Here is a 10,414-nt window from a genome sequence, read left to right as displayed (position 1 = left end):
CTGCACTCTCTCTTTTGCATTCCCAATCCCAAGGGTCCCTATGGCTGCATGTCTCTCGGCTGCAGAGTTGAGCTTAAAGTTGGGGAAGAAGAAGCTGCTGAGAGCTTAAACGGAAAGATCGAGGGAAACAGCTGGTATTAATCAGACGTGTGCGATGGGGGAGGAAAAAGAGAGGCGCTCGGAGAGGGCTAGTTGAGTCGGGAATCAAGCGGAGCGCTTAAATCGCGGGTTAGGGTTGGAAGTGTTACTTTCCTCGTTCCTAAGTGCTACTTTGAAAGAATGACTCAGTAGCCGATCACCACCGCTTATCTGACCGCAAAGTGGGGTGAATTCTACAGCCTGTGATGATGAAGATCCTCTTGATGCCAAGGGTTTGAGGACGGTGTAATGCATAGTATAGTAGCAAGCAGAGAGAAGGGTTGGTATTTAAAGGGTGTGGTTCAGTTATCAAACTTTGTCGAGCATTTAAAACTGGTTTCATGTCCTATCTTTGAGCATGTGGTTGAAACTTGCAAGGAAGCTTGTTCTTGTTAAAAGACGTTAAAGATATCAACTGGGCTGGATTTTATTTTAAAATGCTTAAAAAATATTATTTCAATATTTTTTTAAGTTACATATGCGATTTTTTTCCTGTAGGTTGCTTCATTGCCTTCTATAAAACATGTTTAGTGTTGTTTGAATAGTGATTTTAGCTGATGTATAGCTAATATAGCTTAAATTTGTATTCAGAGGACTAATTTAGTCCTCTTCACATCAGTTTCTTTGCAAGTGAAAGCACATTTATTCTTTTTCTGGAAAAAGTAGCTTTGACTTTACTCTAGAGAAGTTTCATATTCAGTTGTTACTTAAAATACACATTTTTAAAAAGAGGACTAGGATGAATCAAGGTGTGTACATGTAGGCAGCCTGATCTATTAAGTCTCATTGAAGTGTTTGGGACTTATTTCTGAACAAAAATGTATAAGATTATTTGCTGGTTCCCTAGTTTTATTCTTCAGTTATCAAACTTAACTGGTGCTTTTTAATGTTTAAAAATGCACTTTTAACACTTGTCACTCTGTTGTTCTATGTTGTTCTGTTTTACATAAGCTAAAAGGGAAGTACTATGTTCTGCAAACTCGGCTGCCCCAGATTCCTTCATTTAAAATGTATCATTGCATTTCAGTGTGATATTGGTACTCTGCTAGTAGTGATATTACAGAGCAGCCTTTTACATTCCATGAAAAAGTAAGCCTAGTTGGTTTAATGGGACATACTCCCAGTTAAATGTATTTAGGATGTCAGTCCTAATCATGATCTTAATAACCACTGAATTGAACTGGAGCGCTAGAGTGGAAGTAAAATTGATACATCAGGATAAAGAGACAACCTATCCTGAAAAGAAACTGCTACAAGTTTATTTTTCTAGTTTCCACTTGACAGTGTGTCTGGCAGCATGGTTGCAACCTAATGTGGTCATTATCCTGGTAATGGCAGTGGTCCATGGGTAGAAACAGCACGTCACCTTAAATACATTTTGGCATGGAGGAAAATAAATGTTTTGTTGTTAATTATATTAATGCCGCCAACACTCATATCACTTTGTTTTTGAACTAGTTCCTCATGAGGCCAGTGGATGATTTATAAAACTATCTGTTATTGCAGGAAGTGTCTGCCATGTTGTAAGCTAACTTTGAGCGGACCTTAACTGCTGCTGTAGCCTAATGTTATAGGAAAAGAGGGTGGAGACACAGAAGTCTCTAGAATTGTAGCAATGGAGTCCCTATTGCTGCTTTGACCATGACATCACTTTGGCTCAAGGAAATGAGGGTGGGGCAGTGAGACAGTCTGTCTGAGCCATATTTTATCATAATACATAATGCTGAATAGATGTAACTACTGTTTCCCTGTTGGACATTCATTTGAAGGAGGGGCTAGGAGAGATGAATGCGGAGTTTGTGCTTCCATATGTGTTTGCAAATAAAACAAGCTGAGTTGAAGACAAAAGGTCAAAGCGGTGTTCATTGCCCATGTACTTACAATTTTATTCCCCAAATTATAATTATGAAAATTTCATTGTTTGTTAAGGAATGTGGATTGGTAATGGGTTGAGTCAGCAAAGCTGTCCTTGAAGAATAGATGTGCAGCAACATACATGAATGTATTTCTCTTAACATTAATGTATCCACAACATTATTAAGATGAGAAGGTTGTCTGTGAAGACCATTGTTGGGACAAAATACACTTACAAGATTATATGGTTCAGGTGAATGCACTACTGTATTATAAGTAAATAAGTAAGAAGCGCTGAGACAGGAAGAAATTAGCGTATGTTTCAAATTCTGGTTGTGTTGTAACAGAAGTTTTATCCAAGCTTTGTGTGTCTGTGTGGTTAAAAATTATTATGTTTCTTAATATTTTCTATATTTTTGTTGGAAGCAGCCCAGAGTGGCTGGGGCAACCCAGACAGATGGCAGGGGTATAAGAAATTATTATTAGTAGTAATAGTAGTAGTATTAATATTATTAGTAGTAGTAGTAGCAGTAATGAATCAGTTGTTTTCGAAATACATTGCAGATTTTGTTGTGCAACAACTCCAGTTAAATCAAGTCAACTCATTTCAATATGATTTCATGTGTAGGCGATCAGGCCAGTGCCTTAAGTTTAACAAAAGAGAGAAATAATTCAGTCTAATTGTTTCTGAAAGCAATCCTTAGGAAGTAAAGCAAGATGCCATGTGACTGCACACATAAATTATTTTATTTGCCTACAACCAGAAACAAACATACAACTTTGTAAATATGATTACATTCCATCTGTGTCTAGAACTGGGATACACTTATTTCACCAGAATGTATTACCTGTAGATTGATGGATTGCTTTTACCCAGCAATTGAAATTTGCCAGGCACATTTTGCACCTGGCTATCGACCACTTGCAACCAAGTGAAGATGCCTGGGTGCCAGGATGGTGCCTGACATCTCCACCACCTGGAAGTGCATGCCTGGGATCTTGCTTGTTTTCACATACTAACAGCATATCCTGTAGAATGTTACTTTATCTGTACAATCAGAACAGATTTCAGGAACCCAAAAGTCTTTTGGGCCCTGTCGCCCAAAAATGGCAACTAGATATTCCACTTTGATGACTGTAACCCTGCTTTAAGGAGCCATTTGACACCTAGTGCATATGTATATGTATATATATATGTATATATGAATTTTTAACACTGCCTTCACCAAAGAAATACGAGTTGTAAAAACATCCAAGAAATGTATGCTAGGAGGGGTGTTGAGAGAAATGCTAACTAAAATTAATTTCTATAACAGGCAGCTCATGATTGCGCCTCTCCAGACTTTAGATTTTTAGTAGTTAAATTAAACATGCCTACTAATGTTAATATTATATAAAATATTTTCATTATTTTTTTAACATTTTACTTATCCAGTAGAAAAGCTGATATAATTATTTATGAAATATGCTTAATGTCTTCCTATCTTTAGACTAATTTTTGATAAATATGAGGTCTGATTTCACAAAGCTGTAACCAAAATAAATCTTACTGAATTTATTTCTTCATTCAATGAATAAAATAACTGGTATCGCAAGATATTGGGTATTCCTGTGGTCCAAAGACATAAAACTTAACACAGCATCTTTTGGTTTGTTTGTGGACATAAGGTCTGAAGATGACCTTTGTGGTTATTACTGGTAAAAAAACCAACAACCTTGCTGTTTTCTGTAGTCCTCCAAGAGGAGAAACAGAGTAGAGTGTAGGAAGTGAAAGTCTGGCACATCTTAATAGCTTCCGCAAAGGAGATTCTGCAGGCTTTTTGTTCTGTCTCCTACCATGTTGTCACTATAGGCATGGGGGCAGAGGGACCTCTAGAGAAATGTAATCTGCTATTTTTCTGAGAAACTAAAATTTAGTTGTCTCAAGATACTTTGTCTCTGACCATTCAGTGTCTCCTTACAAATTACATATAGTTTCAGCAAAGTTTATAATTTAACTTTGTGTACTAACAAAATCAGATTGATCCTGAGTCTACCCTGTCTCTTGAGGTTTGCAAATATGTGTAATCCTATGCATATTTGTTGGGAGGTAAATCCCATTGACTTCCAGGGCACGTCCAACTGAATAGCAATGAATAGGCTTGCACTGATCCAGCAAAAGTGTTGGACAAGATTTCTAGTTATAGATTGAAGTTGTATTTGATCTGAGATTTGAGATGAATATACAACTTGGCGTCTAGAGAAATATGAAATCTCCTAACTAACCACATGAAATATCAACAAAATATATAGCATGACCAACAGCATCTGAAAGAAAACTAGTTTTGGTATGACCATGGTTTCTCCCAAGCCTTGCTATGTATGCTATGAAATGAGATGAACAACCTGTCTTTTAGGTTTGAGAATCCCACATTAAAAGTAATACAGATGCTAATGGGATTGGCAACCATGAATGCATACAGAAAGATATGGCAAAGAGGACAATGACAAATGTAAAACAAAATGGTAAAATTTGCAGGCGTTATCTATATACACTTACTGCAAGTAGGCCTCACTGAGTGCTGTGAGGCTTGTTTCCAAGCAAATCCATATAGGGTTGCATCTTAAAGCTGCAATCTTAAGCACATTTATTAAGGAGCAAGTAACAGTGAAGTCAGATTTTAAAACAAAAAACAAAAAACACAACCTTAATATCACACTGTAAAACTAAAATATGTGTATCTGCCCTGTGGTAAAATTTTTTTGATGATTGCAAATTTAAACTGGGATGTGGTATTCTCCACAGAAGATAAATCATGTGAAATCTGTTCCCAGGTGTGTATTGTACATATGTTAGGGGGAATGTGAGCTGAACAGCTAATGCACATAACAACTGGCCATTGTGTACATTCACAGTTTGTGGAGAATGTGCACATATGTCCATGAAGAAAGAATTGTACTCATTTCCCAGTCGGTATGCACATTTTCCAAGAGGCTTTGGCCAATGTGTATATCTTCTCAACTGCAGGCTGCTTGCAGCTTGCAGGCAATGATTTTCAACTAGGGATAGAAACCAAGGGCATGTATGCATAATTTCTGGAGAACAGGCACTATTGCCCAGAGAATGTAAAAATGTAGCTGAGATAGGCACATCCCCCAACTTCTGTTGGGACATTTGCACAATGGCCAGAGAATTCATAAAAGGTTGTTGAGATATTAACAATGCCCAAGGCCTGTTGGAGAATATGTATATTGACTAAGAAATTAGTAGAATGCATATTCTTCATGAGCTGTAGCAAATTTGTACAATGGCCAGTAGCTATGCTCATTAGCAGCTCCTGTATGTGTGTGTATGAGAGAGAGTGTGTGTGTATTTATGTATGTATGTATGTATGTATGCAATTGGTAAGGCAGGCTAAACTCTTTGGGTGATATCCAACTAAGTCATACTGAGAGAAAACTCACTGAAATCAGTGGGTCTCCTCTTAGTTTGACAAGTGTTGGATGTATAGCTTATTGGGAGCTGGTTTTTTTCGGGCAGATTTCTTTTGTCACAGGGAAACTGAAGGAAAGGTAATGTTACTAGTTCAGATTTAATATTGGAATAAAAAAAATCTATTTTTGGTCTGACTTCTTCATCTTTCCCATGGATTTTTCTGTTGTAACCTTTTCAAACAAGATCTTTACAGCACATGGAAGCATGTTGGGGGTGTCCATTTTTATTGCGCTCTTAGCTGCTCAAACACATATTATGAAACCCTTTGCAAATTGAAACTGAAGTATTGAAACATTGCTTAGCTAGGTTGGCATTCAGCTGACCTTTTCCCTCAAACACTGGATGTTAGGAGATTTTTAAAAACTGGACGAGCAGGTAATTTTGAATGGGGGCAAAAGGAGGTATGAGAGACACTTGTAAGTTCCCTTTATCTATTTATATAGATTTGTCCTTGCCTGAATGGTTAAGGATTAGCAGTGGTAGAAGTATGCTTCTCTGAACTGCATCATGTGTGCGATAACAGAAATATAGTTCATATCAGAACACTTATTAAAAAGAATCTGCTATTCATCTGTGGTAGCTTTGAACTCTTTTATATATGGTGGAAGAAGCATGACTCTGTTTAGTTTTGGTTTAGGCCTAAATAAAGCCTACATGAAAGCCTAAAGAGAGCAATTTTCTCACTTGGTAAAATATAACAACACAGCTCAGGACATCAAAGTAGGAGGAACATCTGTGGCTTGAATACTGTTGTGCAGATGCCATTAGTTTAGTACCCAAGAAGTGTCTAGCAATACCCAGTATGGGCCAGTGACATCATTAGGGCCATGCTGGTTGCTGCAGACCACTCCATGGGTGCTATGTCATAGCATCAGCCCATTTCCTTAATGTATCGCTACACAAAGGTCCTCGTCTATCCTTCAGTGAGTGGATTTCAACACACACTGTGTCAAACACCATTGCACCATGGAGATAATTGTGTGCAGAGGTGCCATCTTACATAAAATAGGAGGGGCAGGTAAGCCCCACCACACATAATTGATCACAATATGTGGTGCGCACACGCCATTTGAATGGCACCACTTATCAAATTTGGGGACCCCAGGGCCCCCGTAAATATTTTATTTAGGGTCTGAAGGCACGTCAGGCCCTGGCCAAAATCCAAGCTCTTTCCTCCAGTGTATATTGCTCTGCTTTCAGACATGGATTGTTATTGTTAGCACCATGTCCAACTCAGGATCAGTATCTGGTGATTGAATTCATGCCTATATAAGCAGTTCATATTTATTTAAAGGCAAGCTAAGTTGAAGCCAAAACCTGTGTTAATCAGAATATGAGTAGTTTCCAATTTTAATGGTACTTCTGAACAGTAAGTCCTTTTGAAATTACGGTTCTGTTTCTCATCCTCTTCTGTGGAATCTCTAATGCACAAGAGCCTATAAATATCATACACAGTGGTACCTGCATTGAAGAGATGCATGATAAAAATAGATGATGGGAGAGAGGAGAAAAAGAAAGCAGTGAGTGATATAACCACTCAAGGTCATTTAGCAGTGCAACCCAAGAAGAGAAATAATATTCTGCTGTTCCCAATACTGACGTTTTGTGTGCAAATGAATTTTATTACATGTACTGCATTTCTCCAGCTGTTCAGATATAATTTCAAGAAGATAAATATATTTTTAAATAAAAAGAAATTATAAATGTGAGATATAGAATAGAGATGTTAAAATATAATTTAAAATTCTTGTTATATCTAATTTTAACTTTAAGAACTTGAGCTTGTTTTCCCCTCTTCCCTCTCATTCTATTTTTTCTTTATGTGTGATGTCTTTTTAGGTTGTAAGCCTGAGGAAAGGCACTATTTTAATACTGATTTTTGTAGGCTCCCTAAGAGATTTTTTGACTAAAGTGTGGCTATAAATGCCATATATATATATATATATATATATATATATATATATATATATATATATGTATATGTATGTGTGTGTGTGTGTATATATATATATATATATATATATATATATATATATATATATAATCACCTTCAAGGAGACTACATTAGAATGTGAACAGTTACAGAGGAGGTCAAACAGATAACAGGAGGTGTGGACCTGCTAATGTAACAAATAGTGATTGTTTCTTCAGCTTAGCAGAGAGTTGACTAAAGAGAGAATATAATAGCACTAGCAGATATGATCAGTAATAGTGTGTGGAAAGATAGCTCTTGTCTCATGGTGTGTCACACTGCAAGAGCCAGGATTTAGCTAATTGCTTTAAAATTGAAGGGCAATCAGTTTGAAGTGAACAAGAAGTAGCATGCTTTCACATAAGGGTTGATGTAAGAAGTTTGTTCACTTTCAATTTTGCAGTAATATAAATGTATTCAGTCAGTAGAGCATGAGACACTTTATTTAAGGGTCGTGGGTTTAAGTCCCATGTTGGACAAAAGATTCCTGCATTGCACACTGCTGGACTAGATGACCCTCATGGTCTCTTTCAATTCTACAATCCTATGATTCTATTTAAAATAGGACCATTACATGCATGAGTGGTGGAAATAACCATGGTTGGGTATCAGGAAGAATTGTACATTAAATATTATACGAGTACTTCCACACTTGTATCTGTTTGGTTAAGATGTGTAAAAGCTGGAGAAAAGCTACCAAGCATAAAGTCTGCATTCTACGTGTTCTTTATGATAACTTAGGACTTTGATATGCACTACATGTTTGTTTTATGTGGTCTGCCCTTGGGCCTGGTCTGGAAGCTCCAGCTAGTGCATAAGTCAGTGTCTAGGCTGCTGATGGGGCCAGACCTTCAACATTATGTGACACTTCTGATAGAAGGTCTGCACTGCAGGCCCATACGATTCTGGGTCAGGTTCAAAGCTCATGTGTTGATGTACAAAGCCCTGAATCACTTGGATCCAGGATAACTTAAGGACTGCCTGAGTCTTTATATCTCAGCTTAGTTACTGAGATCATCTAGATGGACAATGATGGTTGTTCCCTTAGATACGGAGGCCCGACTGGCCTCTAATAGAAGTTGGGGATTTGGTGTCACTCGTCCATGCTGTGGAGCACTCTTGCTGCAGAGGTTCGGTAGGAACCCTTGCTTTTGACTTTCAGGCATCTCTTGAAGACCTTTTTATGCAGACAAGCCTAAGAACTTGGTTAAAATATTCTCGATTAGCCAGTCATTTTAATGATTATTTTGCATTGTTTTTAATGGTGTTTTATGATTTGCATACATGTTGTTGTACATCACCCTGATATTTTCTGAGATGGCAGTATATACCGTAATTTTTGCCCTATAAGACGCACTTTTTCCGCTCCAAAAATGAAGGGGAAATGTGTGTGCGTCCTATAGGGCGAATGCAGCCTTTCGCTGAAGCCTGGAGAGCGAGGGGGGTCGGTGCGCACCGACCCCTCTCGCTCTCCAGGCTTCAGCAAGCTATCCGCTAGCTGTGGGAGACCCAGCTCTCCCACGGCTAGCGGAGAGCTTGCCTGCACCCAGAAGCTTGGGGCGCACTGAGCTCCGCTCGCCCCAAGCTTCGGGATTAGCGCAGCGCTCCGCTAGCCCTGGGAGAGCCGCGTGGCTCTCCCACGGCTAGCGGAGACCTTGCCAGCACCCAGAAGCTTGGGGTGCACTGAGCTCCGCTCGCCCCAAGCTTCGGAATTAGCGCAGCGCTCTGCTAGCCCTGGGAGAGCCGCGCGGCTCTCCCAAGGCTAGTGGAGACCTTGCCGGCACCCAGAAGCTTGGGGCGCGCTGAGCTCCGCTCGCCCCAAGCTTCAGGATTAGCGCAGCGCTCCGCTAGCCCTGGGAGAGCCGCGCAGCTCTCCCACAGCTAGCGGAGACCTTGCTGGCACCCAGAAGCTTGGGGCGCGCTGAGCTCCGCTCGCCCCAAGCTTCGGGATTAGCGCAGCGCTCCGCTAGCCCTGGGAGAGCCGTGCGGCTCTCCCACGGCTAACGGAGACCTTGCCAGCACCCAGAAGCTTGGGGCACGCTGAGCTCCGCTCACCCCAAGCTTCGGGCTTAGCGCAGCGCACCTGGGGGGGGGGAATAATTTTTTCCCCTTTATTCCCCCCCCCAAAAAAACTAGGTGCGTCCTATGGGCCGGTGCGGCCTATGGGGCGAAAAATACGGTAAATACTTTTATAAATAAATACAAATATTTACATTTCATCTCTTCGATAGCACTGCTTTTTTGGTCACCTACTTGGTTGTCCACTGTCCTCCCCCACCCCCTCCCAATCCAGTATTGCTGCTCAGGAAATAATCTGCTTTTTCTGATATCAAAGCAATGTCAGAGAGCCAACTGACATCAAGTGCCCTGTGAAAAGGAAGAAGACAGTGAGGGAGTTAGACAAAGGTAGCATCAGGGCTGACCATTGTAAGAGCTAATGTTTAGCAACTGCCCTGTAGGAAGGAATATTTAAAGCTGGTTTCTGCTTCAGGGGGCATGGTGGTTTTGTTTCTTGAGCATGTGTTGTGTTTTATAAATGCTTGATAGCCGCTTTGGGGACTCCAATTGAAAAGTGAGATATAAATCTACTAAATAAATGAAATAATTTGGAACTTTGTGCATGCACACATCTACTATTGTTGTAGGTAACACATTTTCATTCGTTTGTGCCCCTAAATTACACAGATAGCAGCAAATTATAATGGGTTACAGAATGTTTCTTAAGTAGCAGTAAGGTTTTTGTGGTGGTGGGGATCAGTAAATAATTCAAAGTCTTTTGCTAAATTATCAAAAAGTGTGAAAATAGTAATGGCAATAATATAATATAATATATATGTTGTCCTCTAAAATGGGTAAATAGGTGGAGAAAGTGTTATCAGGAAAGAGCTCACTCATGGACTATAGAGCAGTTTCTCCAGGGGGGCAGTAAAAATCCCATCACTTGAATCATTTACAAGTTGACCGAGTATTCAGTG

General features: G+C 39.6%; 1 protein-coding gene across 23 annotated transcripts in view; it reads left to right on the top strand.

Moving 5' to 3' along the window:
- The window catches only part of EPB41L3 (erythrocyte membrane protein band 4.1 like 3), a 124,368-nt gene that overhangs the window by 44,510 nt on the left and 69,444 nt on the right, over nt 1-10,414 (top strand). Inside the window, exon 1 of one of the 23 annotated variants that reach the window (XM_053396474.1) lies at nt 24-134. The exons of 21 other annotated variants lie outside the window; for them this stretch is intronic. The gene's annotated coding sequence lies outside the window, so the exon portion shown is untranslated. Of the gene's footprint in view, nt 1-23; nt 135-212; nt 419-10,414 lie in introns of those variants that run through there. One more of the 23 variants, XM_053396476.1, reaches the window with a different exon arrangement.

This window comes from Podarcis raffonei, chromosome 7 (genome assembly GCF_027172205.1).
Source record: "Podarcis raffonei isolate rPodRaf1 chromosome 7, rPodRaf1.pri, whole genome shotgun sequence".
Lineage (NCBI taxonomy): Eukaryota > Metazoa > Chordata > Lepidosauria > Squamata > Lacertidae > Podarcis > Podarcis raffonei.
The sequence above is the reverse complement of the archived record's forward strand: the minus strand, read 5'-3'. Positions and strand labels throughout refer to the sequence as shown.